The sequence below is a fragment of the Chanodichthys erythropterus genome, chromosome 22, assembly GCF_024489055.1.
Source record: "Chanodichthys erythropterus isolate Z2021 chromosome 22, ASM2448905v1, whole genome shotgun sequence".
In the NCBI taxonomy this organism is placed as follows: Eukaryota; Metazoa; Chordata; class Actinopteri; order Cypriniformes; family Xenocyprididae; genus Chanodichthys; species Chanodichthys erythropterus.
This window is the reverse complement of record NC_090242.1, coordinates 1147547-1172322: the sequence shown is the minus strand read 5'-3', so window position 1 is coordinate 1172322 and position 24776 is coordinate 1147547.

Genomic DNA, 24776 nt, shown 5'->3' with positions numbered 1-24776 from the left:
GTAGTAAAGTTTTTGACATTTTCTATCGTGGGACATATTATTGCAGCTTTTCACACAACAAAAGTGTGCCATTTTTACAATGAAAAGTAGCCAAAGAAGAAACAACTCTGCACTGATACAGAGATTGTTTGGATACCTCAGAAATGGCGACGACACCCATAATGCACTTCGGTTTTCACGAGTGTGACGTCACCTGACAAAGACCGATACAATAAACAGTTTTCGTTTTACTTTACTGACCTTCCACAAAAGTGCTGCAGCATGACAAGAGCATCCTGACCCTGCAATACATGAACAACCCGCTGTCTGTTCTTCACCTGTCACTGATGCACCAAAGTCTTATGATGTGATATTTTACTCCTAACGTGTCGTGCGTGCCAGAGCTGAAAATATTGAAAATATCAGAGACTGCTTGAGGAACGAAGACAATTCTTATATGATCATAATCTTGTATTTATTTGGTTTAATGTTTTTTCTGTCTCTTCCTGTGCCTGTTGATTGAATCCTGACAAATGTATGGCTGCATCCGAAACCGCATACTTCTCTACTATATAGTAGAAAAGCAGTAGGCGAGCGAAAAAGTATGTCCGAATCTGAAGTATTCCTAAAAGAGTAGGCGAGAACTACCTGGGTGATGTCTAATTCTCGCGAGATTCGGACGTGCGTCTACTTAAAGTGCGTCCGAATATGCCTACTTACCTACTATATAGTAGGGGGAAAACAGTACGTGAAAGGAGTAGTACGTCCGAAATCATCATTAATCATAAATGAGTAGTCGAGAAGTTCCCGGATGGCCTACTCCTCCCGCCCAGATTCTGAAGTGTTCATCCGATGGACACTCTTCTAACCCAGGAGGCCACGGGAGAGGATACGACACACTCGAACACGGAGGAGAAAAGCGGCACGGATGGTTTCAAATGTGAGTATTAAAAACCAAAAACTCGGTTACTTGTGTTAAAATCGCATTTGTTGAACTACTGTAGAGGTGTAAAGACGCTAGTCAGTGTAGTATAGTTGTGATTTTTGCAGCAAAAACACGTTTTATTGTGTAGCCTACAGCTAACAGGGGAGCTTCAATAAACACACGTTCGTCTCCAAAGTGGATTTACATGAATTCCAAACCATATACATCATAAAGTTGATTACTAAATGTTTATTTAACATCTGACAGGAAAATATTCAATAAGTAGCCTATTGCAGGTAATGAGTACATCACAATATGAAATATACATCTTGAGTGATGTGTGCTATGTAGAATTCACTGTCTGTTCCCAACACTTTACATGAATGGAAGTAAATGTACAGGAATGAATGTAAATAAACAAATGTACAAGTAACTAGATCTAAGTTATCTATTTTATTTGTCCATTAGTACTGTTGGTAAATTATATACAGTTGGATAAGAAGTGAGTTAACACATCATAAACATGTAAATGTAGTATTAAACATGTGAATGTAGCACATAAATCTCAGAGGAAACTTGAATCTTGTCTGGATGTTACAGGGACAGATGAACACACGTGTGTTTATCCAGTGGAGAGAGGCTGATGAAGGAATGATGCTGTCAATGGCTTTGAGTGAGTACACTACAGAAATTAATAAAAATCTATTTAAATATTAACTTGTAGTTTATTTTAATTACTGTAATTTCAAACAGAGTTATTACAGCACTTCTGATTCTTGATGTCGGTATGTTTGCCTGCAAGGCAAGGTGATGGCGGCATTTGTGGGGGAAAGAAACCTGAATAATGACTGAATTTATATGTTTGGGTGAACTAACCCTTTAAGCCCCCAAATAGAAACTGTATGTATGCATTTATATTATGGTAGTACCTTGAAAAGGTAAACTTTAAGAAATAATCAGCTTTATTGAGTGTTTGTGCCCAAGACACTAACAAAAAAGGATTTACAAAAATCACATTTACATTTATTTACAGGTTTGCTTTTGGCAGATGCTTTTATCAAAAGTGACATACAGTGCTCTTATTACAGGGATGATCCCCCATGGAGTAACCTGTAGTAAAGTGTCTTGATTAAGGATGGTGACAGCTGCGGAGATCGAACCCGGAGATTTAGCCCACTACACTACTAAAATAATAAAGCTGAAACAAAAAAACAGCACGTAATTGTAAAAATATTGAATGAAATATGTCAGGAAACAGAATTCTGACATGAATTATTAAACGTTTCAATCAGTTTAAATGTTTTACATGTAGTCTTGTTCATGGAGAGCACATGAATGTTTGGAGCAGACACAGCAGCAGCCAGATTGACCTGCACATCTTCTCCCTCTCTTGCTTCAAGGTTGTGGGGTTCAGGGGTCCATCATCATCTTCCTCATCCTCTGGATCAGAGATGTCCCCATTGAGAGGAGCAGCAGTGAGGGACATTATAGATGGCAAAGACAGGGGAAGGTGTTCATGGTGGTCAGCTGCTTAATCAGAATAAAGCTGCAGAATTGGCACAGCTGTGTGAGATGGCAGCAGGGCTGAAATATGCGATTGTAAGAACGAGTTTGAATAAAGCTTTGTTTCATGTGTTGTTGACTTGTATATGTATTTTATTGTTATTACTGTTATTCATTCTATAACTCATTTATGTTTCCTATTGTCCGTAAATAAAATATATTTATTTTATTCATGCATTAATTCATTGCTTGACTGTAAATTGAGATGTGTTCACCTTGGTTGTATTTGTCTAGTGTTTATTCATGCATAGCTATGTCATATGACAAAACATTACAATTTGCTTGTTTTAATAATACATTATTTTATGTAAAAAATTAATATGATTAAGTATTGGTCAGCATTTATTATTAAGTGTTAGGGTGGTCTAGCAATGCTGTTCATTCTGGGGTAATCTTATCTTTAGTAGTAATACATTAGTCTTCTCCAAAGGTGAGATCTTCAAGCAGCTGTCCGACATGTCCTTTGTGCAGATATTGCAAATGCTGATGAAAACCGTACAAGGTAGCGTTGGCAAGTTACTGGTGCTGTGAGGTGTTAGTGCACCTGTCACTCATATCTTTTTTATTATATTATTATTGCAGAACTAACAATGAGCAATCATAATGACAAAAAAAAAAAAAAAATAGATTATATACACAGAAAAAAGCACAATGACAAGGTTAAATAACAGAATAATTCAACATAAGGCTTCAATATATATATATATTTATAGTAGGGTTAAAAAAATAAATAAATTTCAAGATATTTACAGATATGAATTAAACCTGTTGTAAAGTTGTTGCGCTTGTGATAACGTCGTAGGTCACATGATAACGTCAACATGGCGGACTATATCCGGATCACATTCATACTCAACGAGATTAGTACCTACTCTTTTAGGCTCGTAAAGTAAGTACTTACTGAAATTAAGTACCTACTCAGTGAGTAGGCGATTTCGGACGCAGCCTTTATCTCAGATTCACACACTCCGGTTAAATCGTATAACTCATAACTCCTGTTGTCTTCTCATGAGCTCCCTCTGTTGCTCTGGCTGAAAGGATCAGGATAGATAGACGGAGAGATCGCGCTAACATCCTTGGATTGCAATCGTAGCATCATTTAGAGGAAAATAAATAGAAATGCCCAGAAAAGTGATGTAACCGGGTATGTTATCAATATATTTCTAAGTGTGTAAGCCTTTGGATTTAAAAGCCTTAATGGAGTTGTTTTGTGCATTCTTGTGATCGTAAATAAATGGAAGCAGAAGCAACTGAATAGGTATGTGTTTTCTTTTTATGTCAACATAAATATCAGTTAGATTTAGCATGATTGATGTGCACTCCTGACATAAATTAATACATTACTATTACTGTAACATTTTTATTGTAAAACATTGTTCAAATATATTGATGCTGGAATCTTAAATCTTTAAGTAAAAAACAAACGTTCGCAAGTTTTAAATCTTGAATGACTGTCAACTGTTGAATGAATGAGTGTCACGTCCAGCTTGTTTACTTTGAACCGAAAGACACTCCCACGTTTGACGCAAGGCCTCATGGGGCAGAGGAAACTTGTGGATAGACCTTGGGTGCTTCTCAATTCTTATTTGTGCATCCTCGTTTCCTTTCCTTGCTTCCTTTCCTCGCGTCTTAGCTCCACCCCTCCAGGATATGCCAGGGGAGGACGCAAGGAAAAGACGAGAGGACGGAGGAATTGAATCAAGTGAAATGATAAATCCTCGCTCCCTTTAGCGTCACTTCAAAGCGTCATCAGCTGCGCATGAGGGATCTACCCACATGTTGTTAAATTGGTTATTTAAAAAAAATATAATAAATATTAATAAAGCAAGATGCCTAGTTGAATTATATGAGATAAAGTTTATTTAATCTGTAAAAGTAAAGCATACATTTAAATTATTGTGACAGATAAGAAGGGGGAGGAGAATTTATGCGTGCGTCAGGTTACTCGAGGAGAAAGACTTCCGCAAAGGATGCACCTGTGTATCCTCGCTCATGACTCCTCAGAAAGCCTCCTCACTCCTCGTTCCTCGCCTCCTCGCGGTGCAATTACAGAATTGAGATGTCCTTCAAGATGGCTGAGCTCGATTGTTTTCCGGGTCATAGGATGGAGGACGGAGGAGCGAGGAGACGAGGAGGGATATTGAGGAGAAGCACCCATTCTACCAGTGCCCAAGGAAGTCGACCGGAAGTTGAAGTCGGCCGCGTGCCGCCATCTTGTAGCAGAACTTCACTTGCGTTAGCATCCCATTGACTCCCATTCATTTTGGCGTCACTTTGACAGTGAATAACTTTACATCCATTTATCCATTATTTATTTCTAAAGATACACAACAATGTATAAAGGGCTCCATTACCTTCTATGTTACATTATGGCCCAGTAGAAACAGTTTTTGTAAAAATAGGCTAACGATTGCGTCATAACCACTTGACTCTCTGTCGCACAGTAGAGAAATTACTGTACAGACAGGAGGAGAAGCTCGCAGGCAATAGTATGCATTAACTTAATATGGCGTACTGGCGTTACATTTTAAAATACTATACAAAATAATTAATCAGAATACTTACTCCTGCACATTCACGCCAAAGAACTCCCTGCTCAAGCTCGCCGTCTCTGCAAGATTAACGATGTCAGTTTGCACGTACAGCTACTAGAAGATTTACATCTGTCAGACAGGTTGCTGACGTCATCAAGCTTAAACAGAAACGGAAGTGCTAAAAATCGCTAAAGATGGGCTTCACTTTTCTCAATTGAGTTCCAATGGGGTCGCTGTGTCCATTTCTTTTACTGTCTATGCATTCTACTAACTACAAGTAACTGTGCAACTACATGTCAGCTACCATCATTAGAGTATTAGTAGACTGCCTGTTTAATATCTGCTAACACTTTATTTTGATGCTCCCCCAACAGACATCATACTGACCATAAGTAACTTTTCAAGCGCGTCAACTTATTCTACAAACCCTAACCATAACCCAGCAGGCAACTACTATAATAAGAGTTAGTTGACAGTTACAAATTAATTAGAATTAGCTAGCATGTAGTTGCAAACTTACTTATAGTTAGTAGAATGTCTAAAGTTCACTATCGAAATAAAGTATAATTCAATTTCTTAAGTGTGTACTACATAGTAGCACAGCTGGGCATAGACCTAAAATGGCCAAGCAGAACGGAGTGAGTGCTGTAAAAGAGGGTCAGATGATCAAAGAAGCTGCCCGAGGGGAAGTGGAGGACAGGGTCTGACTGTAACTATCTCTATTAGTTTTATTAGCTTGCCCCTGTAGTAACCACCTCCTCCTCTCCCCTCAGGCCTGCCATATGATGGGCGTCCAGGGGGCCTCTACCCCCATGGCCATCCATATAGGGTCACGTGGGGCCCTGTCAGCTGGGAAGCCTGTCACCAGTTGCCTGGCTGAAGTGGGGAAGCATAGACCATATTGGGGTGGTGTTTCTCCCCATCTAATTAGATGCTTAGCTTAGTCATTATACTACAGTTGAGCTGACACAGAACAAATTGTGTCGCTGTGTTTTAGGTCACCTCTGAAAAGAACCTGTGTGAGAAGGGTGAAAAGGGTCAGCTGTGGTACAAGGAGGTTTTTTTTTTCTTTTTCCAATTCTCATTTCAACTTTGACCCCAGGATCTCACTTCTCAGCAGTGAGAACAGAGATACAATAGGACCCATGGGCTGCTGTCAGTAACTACAAGTGCAGAACAAAACTGCCACTGCAGGAGTCCATGTGGAGTTGTTATTCACGCTCAGAGTCAGGTTCACTGCACTGAAGCCCTTTACAGAGACATTTTAATCTGTCTAATTTCCTTAGTACTGATTGGTCAAAACAAACTGAATGGTTCTGCCTGATCTCATCAGTATTCATAAATATGCATATATATTTTTAGGTTTTGGAAGATGCATACAAATTTGCTAACCTTTAAGTGAAGAGTCATATAAATATTTGTTGTCCTGTTTCTCGAGAGGGAATTTGCAAGATAACAAACAGAGGTGAATGGCTTTAATATTCTGATACATATTCAGAGCTATAATATTCCATAATATAATGTAATAATTTAAGCTTAACTAGTGAGCAAAACATTGATGTTGTGCATTCAATATTAAACATCATGCATATGTCAAAAAAATGATAAAATAATGTTGTGTATTAAATCCATTTAATGGAATTTAATAGAACTGAATGGATTAATATATATTTAAAATAAATATATTTTTCCTTCAACCTAAAACACAGCACAACACGATGCAGAATTCAAGATACATGTAAAACACCAGTGAAAAACAATGCAGAAATTTTCTTTCATATTAATACACTATTTTTACAGACTTTTCTAAGAGATAAAATAAAAAATAAAAAAAAAACATTGTACATATCTGAGAAAAGCTTTAGGTTTTAGAAGCTGTCCATACATTGATGTTTATACATTACATATGCACAGTATGTGTGCCAGAACTACACTTTTCACTCACTTACAAATTCTTATACAAATATTAATACAGGTCACATTGAATGTAGGAGTATCTTTATATTACATTCATTTCACACTGTGCATTAGATAAACTTTTATTATTATTTAAATGTATGTATTATTTATATTAATTTAGCTGTAATATAAACCATCTTAATTTACTTCACTTTGCAGACCCTCAAAGCAGGGTATGTACAACATAGACTAGTGACTGATATTTCACTTTGATTTACGTCATACGACCTATTCAATAACTCCCAAAGTTCAATGAGGCTGAAAGCCGATTATTCTTGATCACCAAATCTTGAGCTGATCCACAATATTTTTCTTCTCTATTCAAATTTCATATTTAACTTGCCTTAGGCAACTGGTTTCAAACACTATTACAGTTACACTAAAACAGTAAGAGCGCCACAATTAAAGAGAATCGCAAATCGATGACAAGATATAAATTGATGAGCTCAGAAATGCCTAATCTCTCTGTGGATGCTGGCCAAGCAGCTGTTGCAGATGCATGAACACTTTGAAGCCTCAAAGTGAATGAAGAGAGTCATCTCCCTTTTCCTGCTGTTCTTTTTCTCTTTCTGTGTTTCTGTCACTTTTTGTGTGGGTAAATGGATAGTGTACAGTGTTACACCCTCTGTCTTGCTGTGCGTGGCTTGCAGCATTGTCTTGGGTTTTCTTTTGTGAGGTTGTTGTCAGTGACTGAAGCGTTGGTGGGCAATTTAAACTGCACTTTTCAAGGACTTGCCCTCTTGTCTGTTGGCTCGTAAAGTCAGTCACATGCATTGTTTCCCTATTGTTGGGCCCTCAGGGTGAGTTAACTGTTGGTCAACAGAAATAATACTTTGGAGGACTAGACCATATGATTTATGTGTCACTTGAAGACGCTAATTTTCTAATGACTACCCTTTCATATCTTTCAAATGTCAGAGCTCAAAATACATTTGGTACCGGGTTGCAAATCTCCTCCTACCGTAGATGTGGTATCAAACTTAAGGGATTCACCCAAAAAATGAAAATTTTGTCATCATACCCATCATATTGTTCTAAACCTGTATAAATTTCTGTTTTGCTGTACACAAAGTAAGATATTTGGAAGAATGTTTGTAACATCCCCCCCCCCCCCCACCCCCAAATAATAATTGACTACCATGGTAGGAAAAAAATACTATGGTAGTCAATGGGGGGCGAGATCTGCTTGGTTCCAAACATTCTTCCAAATATCTTCTTCTGTGCAAAGAAACAAAGAAATTTATACAGGTTTGTCACAACTTGAGGGTGAGTAAATGATGTCAAAATTTTCATTTTTGGGTGAACTGTCCTTTTAGTCTCAGTAGAGTACTGTAGAGTAAGAATGTTATTTCCCATAACCCAGAAATTCATATTTCTTAGAATAAACAATTAACCAAGTGTTCACTGGACAAACAGGTTAATTGATTGTAATATTAATTTTACTACATTAAGTTAATTCTATTAACTGATCTAAATATGTATAATTAATTATAACTAGTTATAATTAATTATTCATATTTCTTTTGAGTTAATTTGCTACATTGTAAAATAGTATTTAAAAGAAATGTTTTCTATTTATAAATATTTTAAAATGTAATTTATTCCTGTGATGCAAAGCTGAATTTTCAGCAGCCATTACTCCAGTCTTCAGTGTCACATGATCCTTCAGAAATCATTCTTATATGCTGAATACATTAAAACTTACTTGTACTGTAATACAATACAATATTTATACATTAACATTAAAATATAATAAGAAACAATGCAAAAAAATACCTAATGCACTATGTTAATGAACCTTATTGTAAAGAGTTACTGGATTTTTTTTTTTTTTTTTTTACATTATTTTCTAATTTAATACAATTTATTTTATTTTTTTTTTAAGAATTTCTTGGTATCTGGTTTGTCTCCCTTGTGCTTCAATGAAAGCAGCACTCAAGCTGAATTTTGCACACAGGATGATCATGATCAATTTCATAACATTTGCTTGATTGTAGTTTTGATTAGTGACCAATAAATCAGACATATTTCTTGATTTTATGTCATAACTTTGTTTAAAATTGATAAAAATGCTAAAACTTATTTTCCAATTTTAAATTAAAAAATGTCAATTTTTAATGTGGTCTCAGACTTTTGTTAGATGATGTCTTGTAAGAGATTTAAAAAATGTATATAAAAACAACCAAATATGTCTCATATTGTTGGTGGTTTCTTCATAATATATATTGCAGATTTTTTCAGACCCATTCCAACCCATGCTGTTGCCAGATTGGTTTAAATGCAACAAATTGTTAGCAAAGTGCTAATGCATGGCTGATAGCCACAAACAAATGTGCACAGCCACAAACAAATGTGGTACCCTGCGGTCCATATCTGAAAGTGATTATTCATGTCATTCAGAGATTCAGTCAGTCTTTGATAGTAAGAAAGACTGGCACTGGTCCTAACCTGTGGTTAGTGATAAAGCATGCTGATTAATGGCGGTATTTTATTTAAATCCACTCATGCAGGTTTATTGAAGCTTGTGTCAATAAGTACATGTGCATCTAGATTATTTGTGACCGCTATCGACTGGCCACGTGTAATTTGTCCACTTTGCTTAGCAAGAAGTGCAGTTATGCACAAGTCCTGACATGGAAGAACATCTAGAAACCTTCCCCCAAGTTCCACGGCATTCCCCTTCATCTCTGGGACAAGGAGAGACATCTCCAGAGCCTTGTCGCCATGTGCCCTCGGTAAGAAATCCGTCAAGGAACAGCTTTCATGGGAGTTGCACCTTTGCCGGATCAATACATCTGTGGAGTACTTCCCAAGATGGATGACACAGTCCCCTCTTGTTAGCGAGACTTCGTCAGCCAGCCGTGATCTGGCATTACCTGGATCACAGAGCAAGATCCTTAGGGACCCTGATCTGACTCCATCACATAGCAGTCATTTAAGGCTTCTAATGAATGTTAGTGTTGACAATGATAGATCTAAACAACACTGATTTGAGCAATATATCATTTGCACATGGGGGGCTGGAAGTAGTGAGGTCATATTGCAGGAAAAATGGGTCATAAAGGAATTCATGATTAAAATCCTGTTAAATTACTCTCAACCCTGTGTTCAATCAGGGCCATCCTTTGGGTGGGTCATACTTCCAAATTCTTTCTTTCTTAAAAATATATAAAATAATTAATAATTGTATAAAATACAAAATAATTGAAAAAAAAATGGATGTTTGACTTCTATTCTAATATTCTATAAGATTTGTATATTCTACATATTAATATCATGTTTCTTTGCATTGCATGAACATGAGTTGTTTTGTGTTGTTTTTAATTTTTATTTGTTATTTTTTATTATATTTAATTTATAAAAATATACAAAATACAAAAAAAAATAAGATAAAAATGAATGATTGATTTCTAGTCAGCTGGAAGAGGTATATAGATTTGTGCAGGTATATTTTACATAAAAAATATCATGTTTTGTATTGCAAGAACAAGTCATTGTATTCAGTGTGGTTCATATTTTGAAAAAGTGCCTAATGATAGACCAGTGACAGATTTTAAATGGGAGCTGTAATCTTATTGTTGTGCCTCACTGGAAAAGAAAACAACATGCCACATTTTCATTGTCATTCCCACCACAGCAGATGTGGAATATAAAGTGAACTCAGGTTGGCATGTTTAGGCCCTGAAGCCAGTCAATCCCTATAGCACAATAACAGTGTGAGAGCTGCATGGTTAATATTGCCATGTCAACATAAGTGGGACAATACCAGTAACCCAGCTTGATAAAAAGTTGAGATTAACCTTGCAGAGGAACAAAAAGAGGAACTGCAACCACAAACCCTCATTCCCCGGAACACCCTGACAGTTCAGTAAGAGTCCTCATGCAAATATGTTGGCCACTAACGGTTTTTGGGTTATAATTTGCTTTGTCGTAGTTTGTTGAGGTGCAGCATATCTGATGTTTGAATTTTCAATTCAGGGGAAATCATCTGTGGAAGGTGCAATTCGAAACTCCAGTAGACTGAACAAAATTTTTAATGGGACTTTTTTAATATCATGCAACTTCTTATTTGGGAGCTGCATTCACGATAAATAGGAATGGAAGTACAAGGATTATTTGTCTTATAAAGCATTATTTTAGCTAGCTTATGAAATTGAAACATAATTTTTGTCCAATGCTAATTTTCAGTTCCAAATATTTTGCATAGAAAAGATGTTTTTTAAAACCTATTTTCTTCCACAGAGACAATGAGAATGAGAGCCACCAGTCGTCACGGTTCATTTATTGATCATCTGATGATTGGGTAATGACACTAGGGGCTTAATAATGAAGGATTGATGGAGAGCCCTACTGAGTGTGTGTTGAAAAGGAACAGAATGGGGTAAAGTACGCAACTCATGGGAGGTTGAAGACTTCAGTGAACGTTAAGAACAGTTTGGGGCCAATAGAACATATGCTGAGCTGCTGTCTGTCAGCTTTGTGTGGTTATCTGACACACCTTTTATTCATGCCTGTCCTTCTTTTTGCCAGTAACTGTTCCACCTCCACCCAAACTGTATTATCGGTGTCAACAGTCGGTTTCGGCATATTGGTGGAAAACAATACTTTATTATTGTGGTCTCTTATGTGATGTCCAGAATATTCATTTCTGGCTTCATATGAAAAAATGGACACAGAAACACACACAGTTTAGAGAAATTCATGTTGTTTATTTATTTTGCTTAACGTGGGTGTGGTGTTTCTAGAAGTGATACTTGAAAGACAGAGCAGTAAAATACAATATCAAGGAGACATTAGCTAGAACACATATAGTGTACTAAAGCAAAACACTACAGGCAAAAACATTTTTTATGCACTGGTCAACTGTGAGATTTTGGCCTTTTTGGCTTTTAAACATGTTACTTTAGACTAGTGAAAAGGAAACATCCAAAATAAACTTTCATCTTTATTGAAATGTTTCTTACAGTATATTGCATTTTATCTATTTGCATCAATAGATTTCAATTATAGTGCATATTTTTAGGACTGTTTTCTCTAAATGTTTTTTTCTTTTTGTTTTTTTCTTTTACTGAACCAGAAATCTTCACTTCATGTAAAACCTTTAACTAATGTCAACAAAATAAAAAATAAAATACAAAATAACAATTATTTTTAAGAAAAATTGTTATACAAAAAAGTTTGCAATTCTTAATGTAATCAGTCAGCTGGGAAGTACTGTGATATCAGTTCTTTTTTTTTTTTTTTTGTCTTCTTTTTTTTGCCCTATTTACCTGGGCAGTCTTGCCTTACTTTCATTAAATTTCAATATTTAATGTTAAATTAAAGTAGTAGTAACAATAACTAAAAATAAAGAAAGAAATATAATGACAGACCAATCTCATTTTCCACTTGTCAGAAAACTGATAGTCTCGCCCAGTGATAGAACATTAACAAAAAATAATCACTTCTTTAAGAAACAAAATAATTTGTAAAATGAACTGTAAATCAAAAAGAAAAAATATGTAGTGCACTGAGTGGGGGAAAAAATTATTATAGAGGTCACGTTTGGCCTTCTAACAAGACCTGAGACCTCTGGACCTGTGTGTCTGTTAATCGTGGGGCATACTGCCGAGAGAGTGAGGTGGAAATGATTCACTCTGCTGTCTATGCAATATTTAAGGCCCTTAGCCTGGGTCCCATTAATGGAGCCTTTTGCTGCTGTTTTCTGCCTCTCACTCAAAAAAAAAAAAAAACTCTCTCTGACATGAATTACATTTACATCTCTCCAGACTGGAGGGATCAGCAGCTTTTGCAGCTTCTTTGGTGAGGCAGAAAATGATTTTTAGTGTTATTAATAGTGAAACTGCTCGTTGAATGTGCATCATAAAGATAATCCATTAATTCCCTTTTCACTCATATGAAATGCAGTGCATAGGCTTAGGGCAAAATAACATTTCAGTGAAAAAGTGTAGAGGGTATTTTGATTACTTACTAGCTGATCTCAAGTCTCAATGGCTATCCCTACGGGATATTCGGTTTAAGTACTTTAAGTATAGGTGGTGCTCTCCACCTTATTTTGCAAAAGTAAGCCGTTTTTTGTGAGTGTGCAAGACTACAAATTCATTAGCAACTATAGTTACATTTAAAAACTTTAAAAATATAAATTTCAAAATCTATTTGAGTCAAGTTAACAGTCTGTAATAAAATAAGAACAATCAAACTACAAGCAATAGTACAAATAAACAACAATAAAAGATAAATTAAATATAGATGAAATATAAAGTCACAACATTTATTCAGTCATGAGCATTGAGTGATTTTCTGCAGTTAGTCTGATGTTGTTTGATTAACATTAAAAACACGAGCAGCAGCAGGAATATTATGGCGCTTTTCCACTGCATAATATGGTTCGGTATGGCTTGATACGGCTTGCTTTTTGGCGCTTTTCCACTGCATGGTGTGGCTCGGTACGGAATGGAATGGTATGGCTGGCTTAAATATTACCACCTCAGTTGAGGTTCCAAGCAAGCTGTACCGATCCTAAATGTGACATGTAAATGCTGCAGATCACTGATTGGTCAGAGAGAATCGTCACTACCAGTGTCATTGGATTTGAAATACGAGACACCAAACCCACTAGCCACCACAGTATCATTTGTTCGCGAAACGACTTGCTTTAAACGACTGTCACATGCAACTTGAAAAAAGAAATGTCTGTATCATGGTCAGTAGATGAGGTGCAGACTCGTTGGAAGATGAGGAGCGGATCCACGGCAGTAGAGGAAGCACAACTAAAATGATCAGTCTATAATCCCACCCACATTGAAGCGGTACTAACAAAGGAAAAACAAACAGAAAGTAAAGCGTGCTGAGCCGTGCCATGCCGTACTGAGCCAAACCGAGCCGAGTAGTACCACGAAGGGGAAAAGTGCCATTAGGCTGCTGTCACTAATGCACTGATCTAATATATTGATACTGTTACACGTGCATTTCTTTCTCGACTGTTTAAATTCACTTAAGACATAATGGACTATATTTACTAGTATACTCACCAAGACTGGCATTTTGACATAATTTTGTGCAAAATTGTCAATTCAAGCTAAAGAAGACGTGAAAGAGAGCTCAATCCAGTATTCACATGCGGCTTTCTGGGTGTGCACTTTTGATGTGCAGTTGTAGAGGCTTGAGTGTGTTTATTATTTTGATAATAAATTAAAACAAATACCAGTTTGCAGTATCAAGCAGCATAACAAACAAATACAAAGTTCTGTCATGAAACTTTAGATAGCGCTGACTCAGTCCTTAACCCAATTTGCTTGCAATTACATTATCCTCTATAGGGTACATAGCAGTATTTCATGTGTATTAGCAGTGACAAGTTCCGTACTTGCTCTGCAGCAGATGCAGCAGATCAAGAGCAGCAGTAATAAATGCAGCAGCAGCAGCATAGCAGATCTATTCCGCCAAGACTAAACACATTAACATTGTCATACTCATTACCATGCCCATCTCTCTGAGTTGTTCAAGATGCACACTAGTCATGTTTTTTTCTAAGGCACATTTATAAAAGCTACTTACATATCCTAATTGAACTAAGGCCTAATTCTGACTTAGTCTAAGCACTGTCTGTGAAATCGGGCCTATGTACAGTATGTTAACATTATTTTAGTGTGAAAAAATCACTTACTAATCATTTCTATTCAAAGTTATATACAATTTTGCAATGTTGTTGCCATGACAATGAAACACTTAAAACCTTAAATGTCAGGAATTACTTTACAGCTCAAATAATACAGGTGCATTTAAACTTTTCAAAAAATTGGTCCAATTTAACTCCTTTGTCCAGTAAATGCCTTGTTTGTATGTGCTTTGATTATTTGTAAAGAAAAGGGACGAGATGAAATTATCTGTGGTACTCAACATGCCACAAATGCTGTCAGCTGAGCTTAACTTTCACTGAACATGGAATATTCCTTTAAGAAATAGTGAGAAAGAGTCTAGATTTTACAAAGTCAGTGTTATTACTAGCATATTTCTATATATGCACAACAGACCACAGTATGAGCCCCACCTAGTGTTATCCGAGTGTGTGAAAATGCATGCGTGCATTTGTGTGGCAGCATGTCAAGCTCACACTGCGATTCATTTTTGATGATGCTCAGTGAGTCAGCTCACTATTTTGACAGGCTGTTGTGTGTGATGTGACAAGCTACATTGGCCTCCATTTTCAATTTACCAGCATCAGCATGACAAATTCACTACAGCACGTTGATCCGCTCCTTCCCAATAAGGCCTCTGGATATCACAGTCCCAAACCGCAGAGAATAATGACATCGCAGGAGATCATTAGGCCTGGACTGACGGACAGGCCATGTGATTTTCTACCTCAAAAGTCCACAAGGCAGTGACCCCGGCACCCACCCTTGATCTTGGGGCTTCGGCCCCTTTCTTTTGAGACTGCCGAACAAGTGGCTCCTGGTGTTGTGGAAGAGTGAGACTTAAATATTTAATCTTTTCTTTTTTTTTTTTTTTGTCCTCACTCTGCCCTCCCCTCATAAAATCCTACGGTTCCAATGCCCTGCAGCTGTGAGTGACAGAAAGGCACATGGTGCCCTATGAAAAATGTATCTTCAGAAGCTGACACTGTATGGGAATTTTACTACAGGGACAAGGCTTGATCTTGCGATGAAATAAATATGTTTCCTCAGCTTTGTGCCGTAGCAGGATCTGCTTCACGGGATGCCGGCACAGGTGTTGAGTCAAACTTATGTAACATCAGATACCCGCTGTGCTGGAACAAAGAGGCGCTCCATCTCCATCTGTGTCTGCAGCCATATATAAGACAAGCTGTTGATACATTTGATCAGAGGCTGGGAAGTTTTCAAACTCAATTCAATGCTGATGGGATGCGCTGATGTTGCCGTTTAGATCAGACAAAGCTATGATGTCTATCATGAAAGAGAGAACATCTTGATAAAAAGATTTTCCAAAACAATAGACTTTTACTTTTTGTTTCTGGTCGACAACTCTATTTAACTCTCCTGGTCCGCTGTGATTGACTCCATTTAAACCCATTGCAAGGGTTCCGCTAGTAGTGGTCACTCGTGCAACATAAGCGATGACTTACATCTGAGTGAATGAGATGGAAGGAAGTTACAGAAGGAAGGGCATAAAAATTGGACTTAAATGCAGCTTACGTCCAATTTGTTATGCTATTAATCACGATCTGCTGTGACATCTCAATCATGATGCATTTTGGTCTATGGATCTGCCTGAAGTGAATATTGGCTGCGTCTGAAAACTTAGGCAGCTGACTTGTTGCCTCGCTGCCTTTCATTTCAAAGCCACATTTCTAACATCTGTAAAACCGCATTCTTCCATCTTAAAAATATATCTAAGCTACGACATATGCCCTCAATGACAAATGACTAACAGTTAGTTCATGTGTCCATGACCTCAAGGCTAGATTACTGTAAAGCTCTACTGGGTGGTTGCCCTGCTCGCTTGATAAACAAACTACAGCTGGTCCAAAATGCAGCAGCTAGAACCAGGAAGTATGACCATATTAGCCCGGTTCTGTCAACACTGCATTGGCTCCCTATTAAACATTGTATAGAATTTAAAATCTTGCTAATTACTTACAAAGCACTAAATGGTTTAGCTCCCCAGTACCTGAGCAAGCACTTAATGCATTATAGTCCTTCACGTCTATTGCGATCTCAGAATTCAGGCCAGTTGATAATACCTACAATATCAAAATCAACCACAGGCGGTAGATCCTATGCCTTTTTAGCACATTAACTTTTTAAACACATCTCTTTAACCTGGCATACACATAACACATTATCTACATATAAATCGTTAGGCTTTATAAATTAGGACAGCCGGAACCGGGAACACTTCCCATAACACCTGATGTACTCATACATCATAAGAAGAATGGTGTCTATGCTAATATTAATCTCTCTCTGTTTATCCCGAGGTTTGCCGTAGTCTGCCAGATCCAGGCCGTATCCAGTTGAGATGAAGGACCTGTGCCTAGACGAAAACGCAGCCCTGATGTGTCAACTTAACTATCCCCTGTGAAGGCCTCCTTCCCTTTCCTTTCCCTATGTATAGATAAAACGTTATCAGAATTATTGCAGTTCGCATAGATCCGCGGACACGACTAATTTTTTCTGCATTATGCAGACCAGACAAGTAATTTGGCAATATCACTTTGTAAAAAGACCAAGCATCTGCGCACATACATTCAAACATGTAAATGAATGACAATAATGCATTAAAGGTCTTCAGTTTTCAGTAGGAAAGGTGTAATTTAAGCGGCCCCTAAGTTAATAATTAACAATTTTTACAACTGAAGTGATTCAATCAAAAACCTACTTTAGCTTGATAATTATATTTTCTTAGAGCTGCTGTAAAGACAAAACAATGTCAATTAATTTTCCTATTATCACTGTAAAGCTGCTTTGAAACAATCTGTATTGTGAAAAGCGCTATATAAATGAAGATGACTTGCCTTGACTTGACTATCAGGCAATGACTTTGGCAATTGTGCATAAAGGTACCTCACTTCTGAGGCAGCGTAACAGTCTAATGATCTACAGCAAAATAGAGCGTGCTTTGGTGATAACTAAGCAAATATTTCATCAGTAATTTCTCACTAGATATGACATCAAAAATGTAAAACGGTCAAAAACTACATTTACACATAAACTGACCACCAAGCACAACTTTCGGATACCATCTTTCTTTTTTACCTCAACTGTCACAGAATGGAAAGCACGGGATTGTGGGATATCAAAGGCAGAGTAGGATACATCTATGCAGGAGACAGGAAGTGAAACTAACATTGGATGCGGACGTGCCTTGAAGCCCTCCTACGATGTAATGCATCCTCCAAAGGCAGAATTTTTAAAATTTCGGGCGCAGCCATTGAGTAGACTCACTCCCTTGGTCAAAATCAAGAGGTCGAGGGTCTGTCCAAATAAACCTCCCTCACCCACTTGACAAAGTTAAACTCACTTCAAAATGATAGCGGGGATTCCCCCAAGGGAAGCACTTAGGAAAGTTTGCCAGTGTGTCTAAAAGTGGAGTTAAATAGTGTTTTAAAATCTGTTCATATTATAAAGGTCTTGTTAGTGTATTATACCCTTTTCTGAAATATTCTGAAATTAATGTTATTTTTAAGAGGTATTTATATACTTTTCATTCAGAATTATATGCAGATAATATAATTTGCATAGTAACTTATAACTGTATTTTTATATTATACAGAATTTTTGGACAGACAAGTCACACGTGCATCTAAAATAAAGCTACTCGAGCACCTGTTTGTATGCTGTGAGCTGCAGTGAGTGTCTCAGAGGTGCTCTAAAGAGAGGGATGGAGGAAGATGGAGAATGAACGAGTGCTCTAATGGATCTGCGCTAATGGTGCTGGAGCGATTAGGGCAGGAAAGACTTGGACTTTCAGCCCTTATGAACCCTCGCTAACTGTGCCATGCAGCTAGATCACGGAGTGAATTACCGCGCATGCTCACATTTGTGTTTTTAAAAATATAATACAAAGTTGTTTGTTGTTGTTTAAATCATACATAGCCTATGTTTAATACATGTGAGGGGAGTTAAATGAGGGGAATTTGTGCTTTTATAAAGCACACATAGATAAAATGAATATAAATTCACACAACACTAATTTATTAGGCCTACCACCTCAAGATTTCAAGCAACAAGGCAAAGCAGTTATGAGTTTGTTTATATGTTTAAAGCCTATGTGTGTTTGTGTTTGTGTTTGTGTACGTGTGTGGTGGGAGTTGGGGGCGGGGGGTTGCTTTTCATTAAGCAGCTCGGCATAATGTTGACAATCTGTAATGTGATGCAGAGTATCTCAGTGGGAATGCTTGAGTGATCTTAATGAAGAGAACATCAGGTGCTAATTAGCACACATTAAATGTCACTAATATAAAAATGGCTGTTTGCCAAGTGCGTCTTTGACAAACAAGAGGCGACTTTCTGCTTTCAGTCCAGCCACTGAATTCTGGTCATATACTGCCACCTACAGACATTATTCTGTTAATGCATCAAAAGACCAGTCGTTCTCTACACTACCATAAGATTGATCGATCAATCGATTGATTCATAGATTGATTAACTGATTTGGAAATTGATACTTTTATTTAGCAAGGACGCATTAAACTCCACAAAAATATTAAACAGCACTGTTTAAAGCAAAACTGTTTAAAGTAAAACTGTTAAAAACAGCGTTGTTAATGTTTCTGAAATGAAAGAAATGTTTCTTGAAAAGCTTTGCATATATATATATATATATATATATATATATATATATATATATATATATATATATATATATATATATATATATATAATTTCTAGTAAATATATACTTTATAAAAAAATGTCCATTAAAGTGTTATGACAATTCTCAACAATCCGCACAATTGGTTTGTTTGTTCAAAAGTATGATCAATAATAGTTCCCTTGCCTTAGCAAACTCTGCTATAAGAGTTGCTATTCTGCATCTTTGTCATGTTTCATTGCTGTTATTTTTTATGGAATTCTTTTGCTTGATATTATAATATTATAATACATCATTCTCATTTATAGGACCATTGTCATCTTGTTTTTAATTCCTAAACTGTAAACACAAAATCCCTAATTTTTTCAACAGACAGTGATATCAGATGACAAGATGACAGGCTTTTTACCTGAACCCCATGGGTTGGGGGGGGGGGGGTGTCCAGAGAGGAAGGAGGCAGGTCATTGGTCTTTAGATAATCAGTGTGGGCTAATGACCCCTCCAGAGAGAATGTGTCTAATCCATTGAGCCTTAGGGAGCACTTCTTCCTACCCCCTCATTTCACAGACAGCTACTGAATACTGAATCCAAAGCATGTGTGTCCGGGAGTGGGGTGTGTTTACATTTAAAATCTATCACCATGCCTACACTGCAACAGAGCAACACAACAACACTGAATGAACGAAACCATGTACATTATGGCAGGCCGTACCTTTTTAAAAGATACTACTTATTTTTTAGATACTGGTACTCATTCATTAGATACTAGTACCTATTAAATAGACACTTATTTGTTAGATACTTGTGCCTATTAAATTGGTACTAGTACATATTTATTAGATGCTAGTACTTATTATTAGATACTAGTACCTGTAGATATTAGTACCAATTCATTAGATACTAGTATTGATAGTGACTATTAACTATTTTGTTGTTACTAGTTAAGCATTTTAAATTTTTGCCATTGACGTCTATGTGAATTCAGATATCAACTCTTCAGTTTTGACTAGTAGGCTATGTATTCCAATTGTGAATAATACATACTTTTTATATACTAGTAGTTGTTCATTAGGTACTAGTATTTATGTTTTAGATACTAGTAGTATGTATTATAAGATACTAGTAGGCCTACTTAGTCATTAGATACTAGTATTTATTTTTTAGATATTCCTACCTATTAAATAGATACTAGTAGGGCCTATTTATTACATACTTATTCATTAGATAGATCTTTTTTATTAGATACTAGTACTTATTCAATAGATACTAGTACACATTTATTAGATAGTATGGGCGACATCTGACTCTCGAGTTGGGGGGGGGGGGGGGCAGCAAGAATTTTTTTTTTTTTTTGCTTGTTGTTTATTTACTAATTTATTTAATAATTCACTTAATTTTATTATCACGGGAAATGACGCGGACGATATATGAATGTCCATAATTTTGCGAGCAACTGTATGGAATTACATTTGATCCAAAAATAATGAACGTAACTTTTCAAAAAAACTAATAAAAATATAAACTGAAACTGAATAAAATGACTTTGAAACTTAAAAAAATAAATCGCAGGCAAAATGTTTGACTTTGTTTTTAATACACTGCATGTTTTGCTAACAGTTTCTTTTCTTTCTTTCACTGATCTTTACTTACAAAAGCATTTCCAGAGTTTTCATTTATGCTTCTGAAGTTTTCGTTTACGATCCCAGAGTTTTCGTTCGTCTTTCTGGCACAAATCTCTCGCGGGGGCGGGGCCAGCAGTGGTGTGTTCTCATTGGCTACTGAGTTTTTGATTGACAGCTTCTTCTTGACCTGGAAGTGAAGACGTCAGCGTTGTGTTTACAATTACATGTGTGGAGGTGAGCGTCTGTAAGCGGCTTCTTATTTCATTTAAAGATATGAGTTTTGTTTTTGAATTTTATCTGTATTTTTCTGCGGCTTCTACTTTGTCGACATAAACTTTTAGGAGCGTGAGAGATCAAACGCGAGAGAAAATGAATGTCTTGAGGTTTAATTGTACATTAAAGGTTATAATACTGAAGATATTGCATAATGTCCAATGTTTTTGGAGAATATTTGATTATTTCTGATGATTCTTCTCTATTGTTGGGTCTGATTAGGTTGTGCTGTTACAATTTAAAGAGAATACTAGTATCATATACATGTATATATTCAGCCGTCAAGAAAGTCTCACTCCAACCAGGTAATCAAGGTTGGCAACCATGGCCATCACTCTACCCATTGTTAGCATATGCACATACACCATCACAATTAATGATCACTTAATTCTGAAGGATTCAAATATGAAAATAACAGTCGTGGCTTGCTGTAAGACGGTATAGACCTCAAAGGGCATTTCAGTACTCCACACAAAGAATGATCTTGTTGCCATTTTTTATCATTCTAATAATTTTATTTAGTTAACATTATCATCTAACATATAAAAGTAGATTTTTTTTTTAACAATCATCAACAGTTTCAATTGTGGCTTACATAAAAAAAAACAGTTGAATAAATGTAAATGAAAATATGAATCAATTCAAATAAATTTAAATTCTTTATTGTCACTACAGCATACACACAGGTATCAAAGGGAAAGTGTTGGATGCAATTATGTTGTGAAAGGAACGACCAGAATCCACAAAACACTAACTGCATATTCATGTAATGCACAGTATTCTCATGATATACAGTACATTACTATAAAAATGCACAAGCACCTATTATAGAATACATGTGTAAAATTCATAAAATTCATTCATTTTATTACCTTTTTTTTTTTTTAAATATAGTGAATAAACTGTATTAATGAATGGAATGAAATGTTCATGTTGTCTGAATACATTTTGGTTTGACTGTATGACTTTCATTCTCCACATAAGCACAAATATCTTTAAGAAAATAGTCCATCTCTGTGAGCCCATAAGTGGACTGTAACCCATACATGTATGATGGTTGGTGGGAAACGATTGTTAATAATTAAAACAGTTTAAATTATTAGTATTTTTCTCATCTATTGTTTCACTTCAGAAGACATTGATTCATCCACTGGGGTCGCATGGATTACTGTGTCTTTAGGACTCAAAGACGTATTATTTTCCTAAAAATCCTAATTCATGTTTATCTGTAGAAAGAAAGTAATATGCATCATGGACGGCATGAGGGTGAGTAAAATATATGAGAATTTTTTGGGGGTGAACTATCACTTTAACATTCATATGCTGTTGTGTTGCTAATCCAAGATCAGTATGGACTAATAAGAATAAAGTACAACCTCTTGTGTGTTTGTGAACTGTGTCTTGTTTTAATCTAGAGCACCAAAAAAAATTAAAATATTTGCATAATATCAGGTGTCTGAAGATCAAGATCCCAGTCAGTCAAAGGTGATGTGTCTGAACAAAATAAGATTCTTGTCTGATGGGGACAGTGGATCTCTGGGGCTACCACTCCCTCCTCTGGGTCAGCATCAGAGTTTTGTTAGTGGAAAAGTTGCTCCACTCCCTGGAAAATAAGAAATCAGATGTATTATAATCTAACAATACAAACTGCTTTGAATTCCCACATAACAAATTATGTAGACTTAAAATATTTATTTCAAACAAATTATATATAATTTCAGCCATAATTACTTTCATGTATTAGGTTTTGCATTTGACCATACAGTACTGTGCAAAACAAAGAAAATACAGGAAATATGCACACAAAAAAAATCAGAACAAAATGGATTCTATAAGCAAAAATCAGTATTTAGTGTGACCTCCTAGACTTCCAGTTTTTTCAAAGGAGAAACTTCTGATCAGATTTTGAAAGTTTTCTTGGCCTTCCAGTCATTTTCCATTCCATTTAGGTTTGAGAGAGCCAGGTTCTCACTATTACTCAAGTGTAAGGAGAGGTCACTAAATACTTGCCACTTTAGCCTGTAGAAGTTTTTTTTTTCTTTTCTGTTTTTTAATAATGCTTACAAATTTAAAGTATTTCCTGGTCATATTCTAATAAGAAGTCTGAAAAAAATTATATGGTCACTATACCATTGCTAAAACATCATCTAATGGTGTCCTAAGACTTTTGCACAGTACTTTATATGTATTATTATTAAAGACTACCTTTTCCCCTTTAAATATGATCTAATCCAAGGCTGTATGTACAGTACATAACCAGATCCTGTAATGACTGGGTTAAATCAAGACAACACTGCTGTATAAAGTGGGCTCTAAATGAGCTCTAAAATACCTCACCATCTGAAAAAGCAAAAGCAAGTAATGTTACTTATATTGATTTTGTAAACGTAAAAAATACTGACTTACCGCGAGTATCCAGATAACGACGATGATTGATGATAATGATGATTATATCATTCGTCTGTGCTAGGCCTAAGAAATCATCTCACCATAGTAGCAGCAGATACAGATAAAATAATAAAAACGCCTATCTTTACATCAATAAAATGAAATAAGAAGCCGCTTACAGACGCTCACCTCCACACATGTAAACACAACACTGACTTCTCTTCCAGGTCAAGTAGAAGCTGTCAATCAAAAACTCAGTAGCCAATGAGAACACACCACTTCTGGCCCCGCCCCCGCGAGAGATTTGTGCCAGAAAGACGAACGAAAACTCTGGGATCGTAAACGAAAACTTCAGAAGCATAAATGAAAACTCTGGAAATGCTTTTGTAAGTAAAGATCAGTGAAAGAAAGAAAAGAAACTGTTAGCAAAACATGCAGTGTATTAAAAACAAAGTCAAACATTTTGCCTGCGATTTATTTTTTTAAGTTTCAAAGACATTTTATTCAGTTTCAGTTTATATTTTTATTAGTTTTTTTGAAAAGTTACGTTCATTATTTTTGGATCAAATGTAATTCCATACAACTGGTGATAAAAAAAAATGCCGCGTCGCAATATTGAAAATATTTCCATTTTAAACCATGAAGGCGAGCCAGTTGATATCACACAAACAATGTGCAAACTTTGCGTGAGAGTTATGCGGGTGAAGACACACGTTTGGCAGAATTCGAATGTCCTTCAGCCTGAGGGTGGCGCTCTAATGATGATTGAGCTATGTGATTGACAGACTTTAGTACACACAGGGTGCTTCTCAATATCCCTCCTCGTCCTCGTCTCCTCGCTCCTCCGTCCTCCATCCTAATGTCGCCGATTACGACCCCCTCCAGTGTATTTCTTAAAGTAATTATGACCCTTTCCGCTCTGTCTCACTGCCTGTATCCACTTTTGTGTCCTTAAACCAGAGCCGGCCCGTTATATAGGCAGTATAGGCAAATGCTAAGGGCGCAATCTCGCTAGGGGCGCCAAAGAGGCTGGATGCGTGGACAGGGGCGGATCTACCGGGGTGGCATCTGCCACCCTAAGAAAAGGCTTTGCCACCCCAAAATTATCACAGAATAAAATAAGCAGTGTTTCAAGTACTGCTTTTCAGGAGCGGCACTTCAATATGATGACTAAAAAAAATTGCCTAACGCAAAGTAATGGCAAGAAAGCACGTCTTTCAGTAAACTGTGCATGAT